The following is a 10,323-nucleotide window of genomic DNA, read 5'->3' as shown; positions in this document are numbered from 1 at the left end:
TGTCTCTCCCTCTCCTTCTCCCTCTCCCTCTCCCTCTCCCCCCTCCCTCTCCCTCCCCCTCTCCCCTCTCCCCTTTCCCCTCCCCCTCTTTCCTCTCTCTCTCCCTCATTCTCTTACCCAATTGGAAAGCATTGATTTCTTTTACAAAGACAAATAGATGAACAGTTTTTCAAAAGCCAATGTCGAGTGTCATCTCATCGAGACACTTCTTTTTCCTAAGCACCTGTCTATCAGTGAGGGACCCACAGTCTATGGCTGGCTAGCACCCCAACTGGACATCCAGTTCTCTCTGCTTCTGCCCTGAGCATCCAGCACCTGATACGTTTGGGCCCCTTGATCCTGTAAAGTGACCACACAGTTGGGGTGAAACTTCTTTCGGCTACAGGGAGAGATGCGAGGGGATCCAGGGGATTACTCCTTGCCACCGCCTTACCACCACCACCCCGTGCTCCCATCTATTCCTCCCATGCTGTCCTTCATCCAGCCTCCCCTCCTTCCAGGGCTTTAGTGATTTCTCATTGCTTAAGACCCTGTTTCCTGTGGAAGGTGTGAGAATCTGTCAATAGAACCTTGCCCCCAAGTCCCCTCCACCTACACCACACTATAGTGGCTTCTCTGGCTGAGAGGACATATAGATGTTATCCAGCACTTCTCCAGGCCAGGGCAGTGGGACAGGCTATGCCCCAGGAGCTGCTCCTCCTGATCCTGTGGGCTTAATGACTTGTGCAGACCTCATTTGCATCCCAACCCTGGAGGTTCTCACGCGCTTTGCTGTTCCACAGTCCCCCTGTTTATCCTCCCATGAGATCCCAGAAACATCGGAAAACCAGGCGGATGCTTGCTCTCCAAGGCCACGATCAATCTGGCATCCTTGGTGGACCCCCAGGAGCTGCCACTCAGCGCATTGACCTGCGGCTGTGCAGGTTACTGGACTCCAGGCCCCTTGGCTCAGAGAAGAGGGAGGTCAGAAGAAGGATGGATTCAGAACATCCTTCAGGCTGGGGGTGGGGGTTGGGAGATGGACTGAGAGCATCCTTCAGGCCGGGGCCAGCTGGGCCTTGCAGCCAGGTATTCTGACTCTCAGCACTCAGCCCTAAGGTAGATCCTGTCCCCTCTGACTTCTCCCAAGCCTTGGGTCCTGCTCTTGAAATTCTTGTGCTGCTGTTCCCTGTCCCTACACACCATACCAGCTACAGTCTGTTTCCCCTTTCAGCAAACCCAGAACAGCTTCAGGACGCTTGCACAGCTCTTCCATTTGCCAGGACAAACATTTCTCCACAAACCTCTGCATAGCTCTTTCTCTGAACCTCAGAAAGACTTTCTTAAAAAACAAAACAAAACAAAACAAAACAAAACAAAACAAAAAAAAAAGCCCGTGTGTCAGAAAGACCCTAGGGGGTCCCCAACAATTCTCTCCTAGTGTGACCACCTTTGTGTAATCTCCCTTTGAGTGGGGGTGGGACCTCTGGCTTGATGCTCACCAATGACTATGACAAAGAAGGCTGAGCTACTCCTGCAGGAGGCGGATGCTGTGTTCTACGGTGAGGGCCTTCCTCGTAGGCCTGGACCAATCAAGTAAGAGCCCTTAAAGCAGGCACAGGGTCCCTCTAAAGAGGAGAGCCTGGCCTGTTCTTTGTTGCTGCCACAGATCGTTCAAACCTGAACAGAGTTTATTTAGTCCCCAGGTTTGGGCAGCCTCTCCCACTCCACCTGTTTTAGGGAGCCGGTGGTAGAGATGACTGGTGGAGCCACAGCAGGTGGAAACAGGGTGGGTGCCAGCACACAGGTGGACCCGTGGCAGAGGTCTCGTGACATCGTGCCAGGTCCTGTGGTGGATGGAGCCCTAGCTGGGTGTTGAAAGAAAGAATCCATGGGGAGGGAAGGATGGGGAGGGGTCTAGCCTGCTCTTGTAGCCACCCACTCTCAGAGGAACTGCATTAATTCCTGCTAAGGTCAGGGTCTCAATGGGACCCCACCTCCCCCACTCCTTAAAAGCCTCATTACCTCCCAGCATCCCTGTTCAAGGTTGCAAAGCACAAAAGTTCTTAGGACATACTCAGACTCTCTTCAAAGCCATGTCCTGGCAGAGAGCAACTTCTGTTAAAGCTCAGAGCAAGGCAGTGAGGGCTCTCCTGAGACCTCAGGACTTTTTTCCCATGGATACCCAGCAAAGACCCTCCATCCATTGCCCACGGGGAGCTGAACTCTGCTGACCAGATCACTTTAACACGCTTGGCAGCCAATGCCCACCCTATCGCCGGGTGAGCCTCTGGATGGAAACAGAACACAGCCCATACTGATACAGGCATGGGAACCCCCTGTGACACCAGCCTGGGCTCTTGACCATAGACTCAGCCGCAGGGTAGATGCCTTACGTCCTTACCATGGGTGGATAGCACAGTCCCCTGGGTCCCCACAGTAGGTCTGGTCCCCGCTGCTGGTTCCCATGTCTTCCAGTCCTGGTTTCACTGCTTGCTCACACCTCTGAAAGTGTAGGAAGCCACAGGTGTGACTTGGCCTCTTCTCTCTTCCCCCAGGACCCAGGGCTGAAGAAGGGCAGGATTTATCTGACTTGAGGAGTCTGACATTCCTGAGGACAGCAGGTGCACAGTAGGTGTCTTAAAATAAACAAGTGACCCTGTGAAAGCATGATGAGAGACAGTAAAAAAGGAAAATCACATTCAACAACAACAACAACATCAACAACAACAACAACAACAACAACAACAACAACAAGTAAAAAGAAAAACCTGCAGAGCAAAATCACACTGGTGGGAGGGGGTTAGGGGAAGTTTGGGAAGTTCTTCAGAAGTCTATCCCCCAAGGGCCTGGCTGCTCTGATCCAAAGTAGTGGTATCATGGGGGATGGAGGTCCCAAAGCATGTTACCCCTATGGCATGAACTCCTCAGGGGTATGATGCCACATTAAGGCTGTAACTGGACTGTGCCAGGCCAGAAGAAGTTTAACGAAATTTAACTGGGTCTCAAAACACCTGCCTCCCAGCTCTGGTTGCTGTCTGGTCCCTGCACAACATCCTGACCCTTTGATGCCCCTCCCTTTTTCCCATTTGCCTGGTCACTTGACAGCAAACTAAAGTGACTCGATCTAAAGGGTCCCACTGCAGTGTAGAACAGACACAGGTCCTATGGTGACTGCAGTTGGCCAGCAGCACCGTGAACCGTGGAGCCTGGAACATGCCCTTATTCAGCTGTGCACAAAATGAGGGTGTTGGGCATGGGGCAGTTGTGTGGTGAACACTGGGTCACAAGGTCTCAGACCAAAGCAAACACTGGATGAGCTGGTGCCAGCCAACTGGGGTGCCAGCTCTTCGAAAGTCAAGCCAACATGACGCCTCTAGGCTTGGCTGTAGCGACAGAGGCTGGGAGAAGGGCCAGCTGTTGTGACTCTAGTCGAGGTCTGGAATAGCTTCTGAAGGAAGGAATGGCCAAGGCACCTGTACACGGGGAAGAAACACCTACCGTGTGGCAAGCACAGGCTGGTAGCAGTAACTTGGTAGCCAGGTAACCACTTTGTCCATGGTGACTACCATCACTTCCTGTCTGGACCACAACCCCCTAAAAGAATTTCTATATTCACCTTTAGCCCTTGTGGGCATATTAGATATGAGGCATGAAATGTTTCCCCCAAATCTCACCAGATTCCATAATTATTCTGCACAAAATCTTCCCTAGAGATGGGCCTATCACCCCAGTCCTTGGGAGACTGAGTCAGGAGGATCCCAAGTTCTGACCCTGTCTGGGCTACAGAGTGGATTTCTAGGAAGATAGTGCTAGGCTACCACTTTGTGGCAGAGCACCTGCCTAGCATCCACAGGGCCTCATGGGGTTCCGTTCTTCCTGGCTTCTCTCTCAGAGCAAAACTCAAGAGTGTTGTGATTGGCGGCAAGCCACACCTAACCTGCTCACCAACACCATCCATTTCTCCCTCCCTGCATCAGCCTCTGCCTCTCCTGAGCCATCTTCCTCTGTGATTGCTGCCTTGCTCCCCAACACTCTCCCTGATGTCTCCTACGCTCCCAGTCTTCACGCCAGGATTTTACCTGAAACGTTTCCTGTCGTGAGCCTTACAGTCCACTGGGTTCTTGTCTTCTACTTGTAAACTCTTAGAGAGTTTAGTTGCTGAATCAGTCCTGAGGTCCAGGAATGGTGGCTGGTGCTTAATAGGTGCCTCAAATCTCTGCTGAGCATGGATGCCATAGCCTTGCAGCCTGCACAGACTCTCTTGCCCGCATCCCTCCTACTCCTTGGGGACGCCGTTGTAGACCAGAGATGAACCATCACACCGTGGTTCTGGCTTTCAGCCACAGCCTCTTGCTAGCACCAGACTACAGACCCCGGAGCATGCTATGGAGTCATCATCTATATTTTACAGGTGAACAACTGGCCCAGACAGGTGAAGCCCAATGGTGCTCCCAGCCCAGTGCTCTTTAGTGGGTAACAGTGATGCTGCTTCTGAGCTGGGACCCTGCTTCTCAGGGATAGACCCACTGCTACTCAGTGTGCAGTCATCTCAAGTGGGACACCCAGAGAGACCACTCCCCAGAAGCCACGCACAGTAGGGCACTCAAACCAGCCCGCCTCTCCCCTGAGGCTCCTACCCTGTCTGACCCACAGCACACCAGAGTTACTGGCCTGTGACTCTCCCCAAGTCACCTTGTATGTCAGCCAACTTTCCATTACTGTAACAAATACCTGAGATAAATCAAATTAGAAAGTGACAAGGTGAACTTTGGCTCAGAGGTTTTCAGTCTGTGCCTGATTGGCTCTGTTGCTTTGGGCTGGTGGTTATGGTGCAGCGGCACAGCAGAGGCTCCATCACCAATAGCTAGTGTGAAAGATGAGGGTTCTGATGTCCCCTTTAAGAGCACAGCCCCCCAAGACCTAACTCCCCTACCTCTTACAGGTCTCATCGAAGCTCTGTAGTACTAAGATAAGGACACGGCATGCAGCTGGGTGGCTGCATGCCATGAATATAGGAGGCAGAACTTGCTAAGAGATGGTGGCCCTGGACCTTGTCCAGGTCTTACTATGCCAACCTCTGCCACTTGGTAATGATTCTGTGAACTGGTGACCTTGATCTGCGTTCTTTGCTTTTGTGTTACATATATTGGTGAGGACAGAAGCTGTGGAAGCTCTGTGGGCCATTGGGCAATGGGACTGGGGATCCTGAAAGCCCTCTGGGAACCAGAAGGACTCTGTCCAGACTTCGTCACACACTTTTCCTGTGAAATGGACTAAAGGGCCATGTGTGGAGTTGACCACTATGTCTGTCCTGCAGTCCAGGTTGGTAAGGATCACTCAGTGGATGTCGGGTTTGTGTTTGTTGAGTGAATGTCCAACCCAATGGACTCACCCTCTGAGGGCATCTGTTCTCCAGGCTGTGTGCTAGGACACTTGGCAGGGTTGACTGAGAGCTTTCAGAAGGAGTGTGTGGGCAGTCCACACAACCTTGTTCATGTAACTACTGAAGACACAGAGGCCCAGGAAGCTGAAGCACCAAACACAGGACTCCACAGCTGGAAGAGATGTGATTAATCCCAGACTCCATCACGCTGTGGTTCTGGCTTTCAGCCACAGCCTCTTGCTAGCACCAGACTACAGACCCTCGAGCATGCTGTGGAGCAGGCAGTACAGTTGTCCCCAGAGCACGGCCCTTGGCAGAGCAACCCTCACAGACAACCTCCATCCGTAGCCCAGACAGAGGTGGCTATGTGCAAGCCACCATCATCTTCCCTGGAGTAAAGGCCATTTCAGAGTTGAACAGTAATGCACAATGCCAGTTTTATGCTGTGTAAGACCCTGCACGTGAAGAAATTCCACACGAGGAAGACCGCCTCTATTCATATATTTTTGTTGTAAAATATGGTGTCTGCAGGTGGATCTCCTTCCCACTACACCACCAGCTCTTGCTGCAAGGGAACCCTGGACCCAGGCAGCCAACAGCTTGTCATGTGATGTCCCTGCTGTGATGTGTCTGAATTAGAGACACGCTTCTTGCAAGATCACTAGCAAAGCACCTTAGGAAGAAAGGGGTTGTCGTGGCTCAGTTTGATGAAGTTGGGGGGGCGTGGCAGCAGAAGAGTGAGGAGAAAGGTCACAGGTCACATTGCTTATACGGTCACACAGCAGAGAGAGCAATGCCAGTGCTTAGTTTGCTTGCTCCTCTCTGTTCAGTGTAGGACCCAGGTGGTGTTGCCCGCATTGAAAGGGGCGTCTCCTATCTCATTTAACCCAGTCTAGAAAACTCATTTACAGACACACCCAAAGGTTTGCTTCCATAATTACTCTAAACCCTACCAAGTTAGGCATCAGAATTACCCATTACAGAGCCCTCCTCTGATCCCTCAATCCCCCTACTCAACCTGCTCTTTAGTGTCATAAGCACTTAGTGAAATCACTGTACAGCTTTGGAATGTCTTCTCTACCAAGTATAGTGTAGACATACGAATTCTCCAATAAAACCACTGCAAGATACAGTTGGAGATGGGCAGACTTGTCAACTCAACCACTGAGGGTCTCCTTGGGTACTACAAAGCACACCTCAGGGTGTGTACGTAAAGCATTTCCTAAGAGGTGACCTGAGAGGGATATCCTATGTAGAACATGGACAGCAGGCTGGAGCCATGACAGGATACAGAGAGAAAGAAAGAAATCTTGAGTGCAGTCTTGGGGCTTCCACTCTGCTCCTGGTTGCTTTGTCACAAGCCCAAACACAGAAACTATAAGCTGAGGACCAAGCCCTCCAAAATCCTGAAACAATGCATACCCGGCCTCCCTTAAGTTGCCTGTCACAACTGTTAGCAGCAACAAAAGCTGACAATGCATAATTTCCCAGTGGTCTTGGCCTGAAATCTTCCATCCAGCAATATATCCATTTATCCACACATTCCTCCACTCACCTGTTCATCTACCTACCCATCTATCAACTCATCATCCATCCATCCATCCATCCATCCATCCATCCATCCATCCATCCATCTATCCACTCATCTACTTACCCACCTACTTATCCATCCATCCATCCATCCATCCATCCATCCATCCATCCATCCATCCATATATTCATCCATCCATATATTCATCCATCCATCTACCCATCTGCCCATCTATTTACCCACATTCTTGTCAATCTATCTATGTACCCACCCATCCATCCATCCATCTACCATCCACCCATCCACCTATCCATCCATCTATCACCCAACTACTTACTCACCCATTTATTCAACCATCTGTGCATCCATCCATCCATCTTTCCAACCATATACCCACCCACCCATTTATTTATCAATCCATCCACCCACCATTCATCTATACATATATTTACCCATTCATCCATCAACCCATCCTTCCAACTAGTCATCCACCCATCTATTTACCCATCTATGCACACACACATCCATCCATCCACTCATCCACCCATCTATTTACCCACCCACTTATCCATCTATCTATGCACCCACCCACCTGTCTGTCCATCTATCTGTTCACCCACCTACTTATCCATCCATCCACCCATCTACCATCCATCCATCTACCCACCTACCCACACATCCATCCACCCACCCACCCACCCACTTATCCATCCATCCATCCATCCATCCATCCATCCATCCATCCATCCATCCATCAGTCCACCCATTCACCCACCCATTCATCCACTCCCCTTCTATCTAATTGTGTACTAAACAGTGTGGTAAGGCTTTTCTGAAACTAACTGCTAAGAGATTGACAAGTCTGAGTCTTTGCTGTCATCTCCCATTTTGTCCATGCGCTGCCCTTTGAGAGACAACCCCCATGCTAAAGCAACATGTCTCTTCTTGCCATTCCTTTCCTCCTGTTTGTGTTTCATGACATCACCCTCAACATGTATTCTTGCTTTACCTGACACTCCCTGCTCCCCACTGTCTCTCCATAACCCAGAGTGATCACTGGTGCAAACAGAGTGCTCCACAAGATGAAACAAGAATAAGGATGTGGAAGAGACCCATAATCGTAAACGGGGAAGAGATGTGTTGCTTTCCCACATGAGATTAGAAAGAACGGCTTGAGTGGTGGAATATGTGGATAAATTGGATGGATGGATGGATGGATGGATGGATGGATGGATGGGTGGATGGGTGGATGGGTGGATGGGTGGATGGATGGCTGGTTGGATGGATGATTCAATATATTTATGTACGTAAGGGTAGTTGTATGATGTATGTATGTATGTATGTATGTATGTATGTATGTATGTATGTATGTATGTATAAATAGACTGATAAACAGAAAGAGCCAAGCACTTCGCTTTAGATCCTCCAAGCTGGGTGGTGTCCCTTCTCAGGAACAAGAACAGTTCCTGGCACACTCTTCTCTGGTTCTTTCCATCTTGGTTTTTTCAGTCCCTAGGAATTGCACTTCATTTGTCTGTTGTCCAGAGTCCTCCCACCAGGGAAAGGCAATTTTGGCAGCCCCTGCCCCTTTATAGTCATGCTGTACCCCACAAGCCCATGCCTTATTCATGAGACAAAGAAGGGTGTGTGTTGATGGCCAAGACCTCATACATCCTAAGGATATGTATTGGACAAGGTTCAGATACTTTCAGAATCTGAGGGCAGATGCTGAACACTCAGTGCAGGCTTTCTCTTCCAGGAGGAAACTGTTCATCAAAGAAACCAACTTAACAACAGGACCATAGGGTCAGGAGCCATTCTTAGCATTTTTTAAGGTGAGTTGCATTCTCCCTGAGCAAAGGTGGAAACAGGCTGAGTACTACTCCTGGTCTGGGGACCCTCAGGGCTGCCTCTGTTTACTTTCCCCACAGGCCTCAGTAATTTCTCCTAGGGTATCACTGCCAAAGCCACTAGTTGGGGTGTTCTGCCGTGGTCCCAGATACAACTGCACATGGCCTGAGAAGGAATCCAGGTACCATTTGCCATGGAGAGTAAACACTGTCCAGAGAACTCCATCCACGTGACCTTGGATTGAGAGCACCAGACCATGAAAAACCTTTGACAAAACCCCTTTGCCTCAAGAGGTTGAATTCTAATTACAGGCTGTTATAGGCAATTGACCTATTATTTCTCACGCTGAGCCTGGGGATGTCCACTTCTCTTTCCTTGTATGTTCTGTTTTCAGAAGGCCAGTGGACACACCAAGCTTCCTTCTGCTCTGCTCCTCATGACTCACAATCACGCTTGTACTCAGAGATCCAACTTCTCAAGTATAGCATGGACCAGGAATTGGGCAGGGTTGGAGGCAGGCTCAGTGATCCAACCTCTTAGGAACAGCATCATGGACCAGATGTTGAGCAGAGTTGGGGGCAGGCTTTGCCTGTTGTAGTATATGAGATCAGGGTTGTTATTGTACCTGTCTCTTAGGGAGAAAGCTGAAGTTGTGTATGCCAGGGTTCGGGGTGGGCTATCCTCTGTGGGACCAGAAGGAAACACTGAGTGCTTTGCAGACCATTGACTCATCAGCCAATGGGATCAGAGACTTTAGTTCTGGGAAACTGGAGGCCTTTGGAAGTCTGGGCTCTCAGACTATCATCACTTGCAGGTACATGTTCCCCAGAGTCATAGAGCAGAAATGTCAGAAGAATCTAACATGGAGTTCTGAGAACCTGTCTCTCTTTTATCTCTCTGGTTGCTGTATTTGTGTACATTCATGGGGTTAGTTCTATGTGCCAACTTGACTTGGGTACAAGGTACCCAGACGTTATGGCTAAACATGATTTCTGAGCATGTTTCCTGGAGATATTCGTGTGGCAGGGGACAGGGACAAGGTTAAAGCTGAGGTGATGGGCAGAGAAATGCAGGTTGTCTTCCTCCAGTGGATCACATGATCCTGTGCATCTCATCTGTCTGTGGACCACATCCTCCTGTAGATCACATCTCCCTATGGACCACACCCCTCTGTAGAACTCCCCCCTTGTGGTCCATGTGTTTGGGACACATGCCCTGTGAACTGCATTCCTCTGTGGACCACATCGTTCTTTGAACCCAATGTCTCTGTGGTAAAGCAGAAACTTTTGGTTTCTTTGGAAAGTCAGTTACGTCAAATGATGTTTTGCTGGGGCACACACGTGAAGGGGTGTGTCGCTATAGGAGACATGAAAAAGAATGTTTTTCTGAAGTAGATACGGGTGAAAGGATGTTTGGGTTTAGCAAACATGCAAAAGGATGCGTGGTGAAGGAATATAAATATGACCCCACAGACAGTGGGAGACGAGCACTGAGCATTGGTTTGCTTTGTTCTGCCTTTCTATCCTTCAACGACACGCATGTATTGGTTCACCATACATCGTGCCGCTGAGCTCCG

The sequence above is a fragment of the Rattus norvegicus genome, chromosome 12, assembly GCF_021556685.1.
Source record: "Rattus norvegicus strain SHRSP/BbbUtx chromosome 12, alternate assembly SHRSP_T2T, whole genome shotgun sequence".
NCBI classification, from domain to species: Eukaryota; Metazoa; Chordata; class Mammalia; order Rodentia; family Muridae; genus Rattus; species Rattus norvegicus.
The sequence above is the reverse complement of the archived record's forward strand: the minus strand, read 5'-3'. Positions refer to the sequence as shown.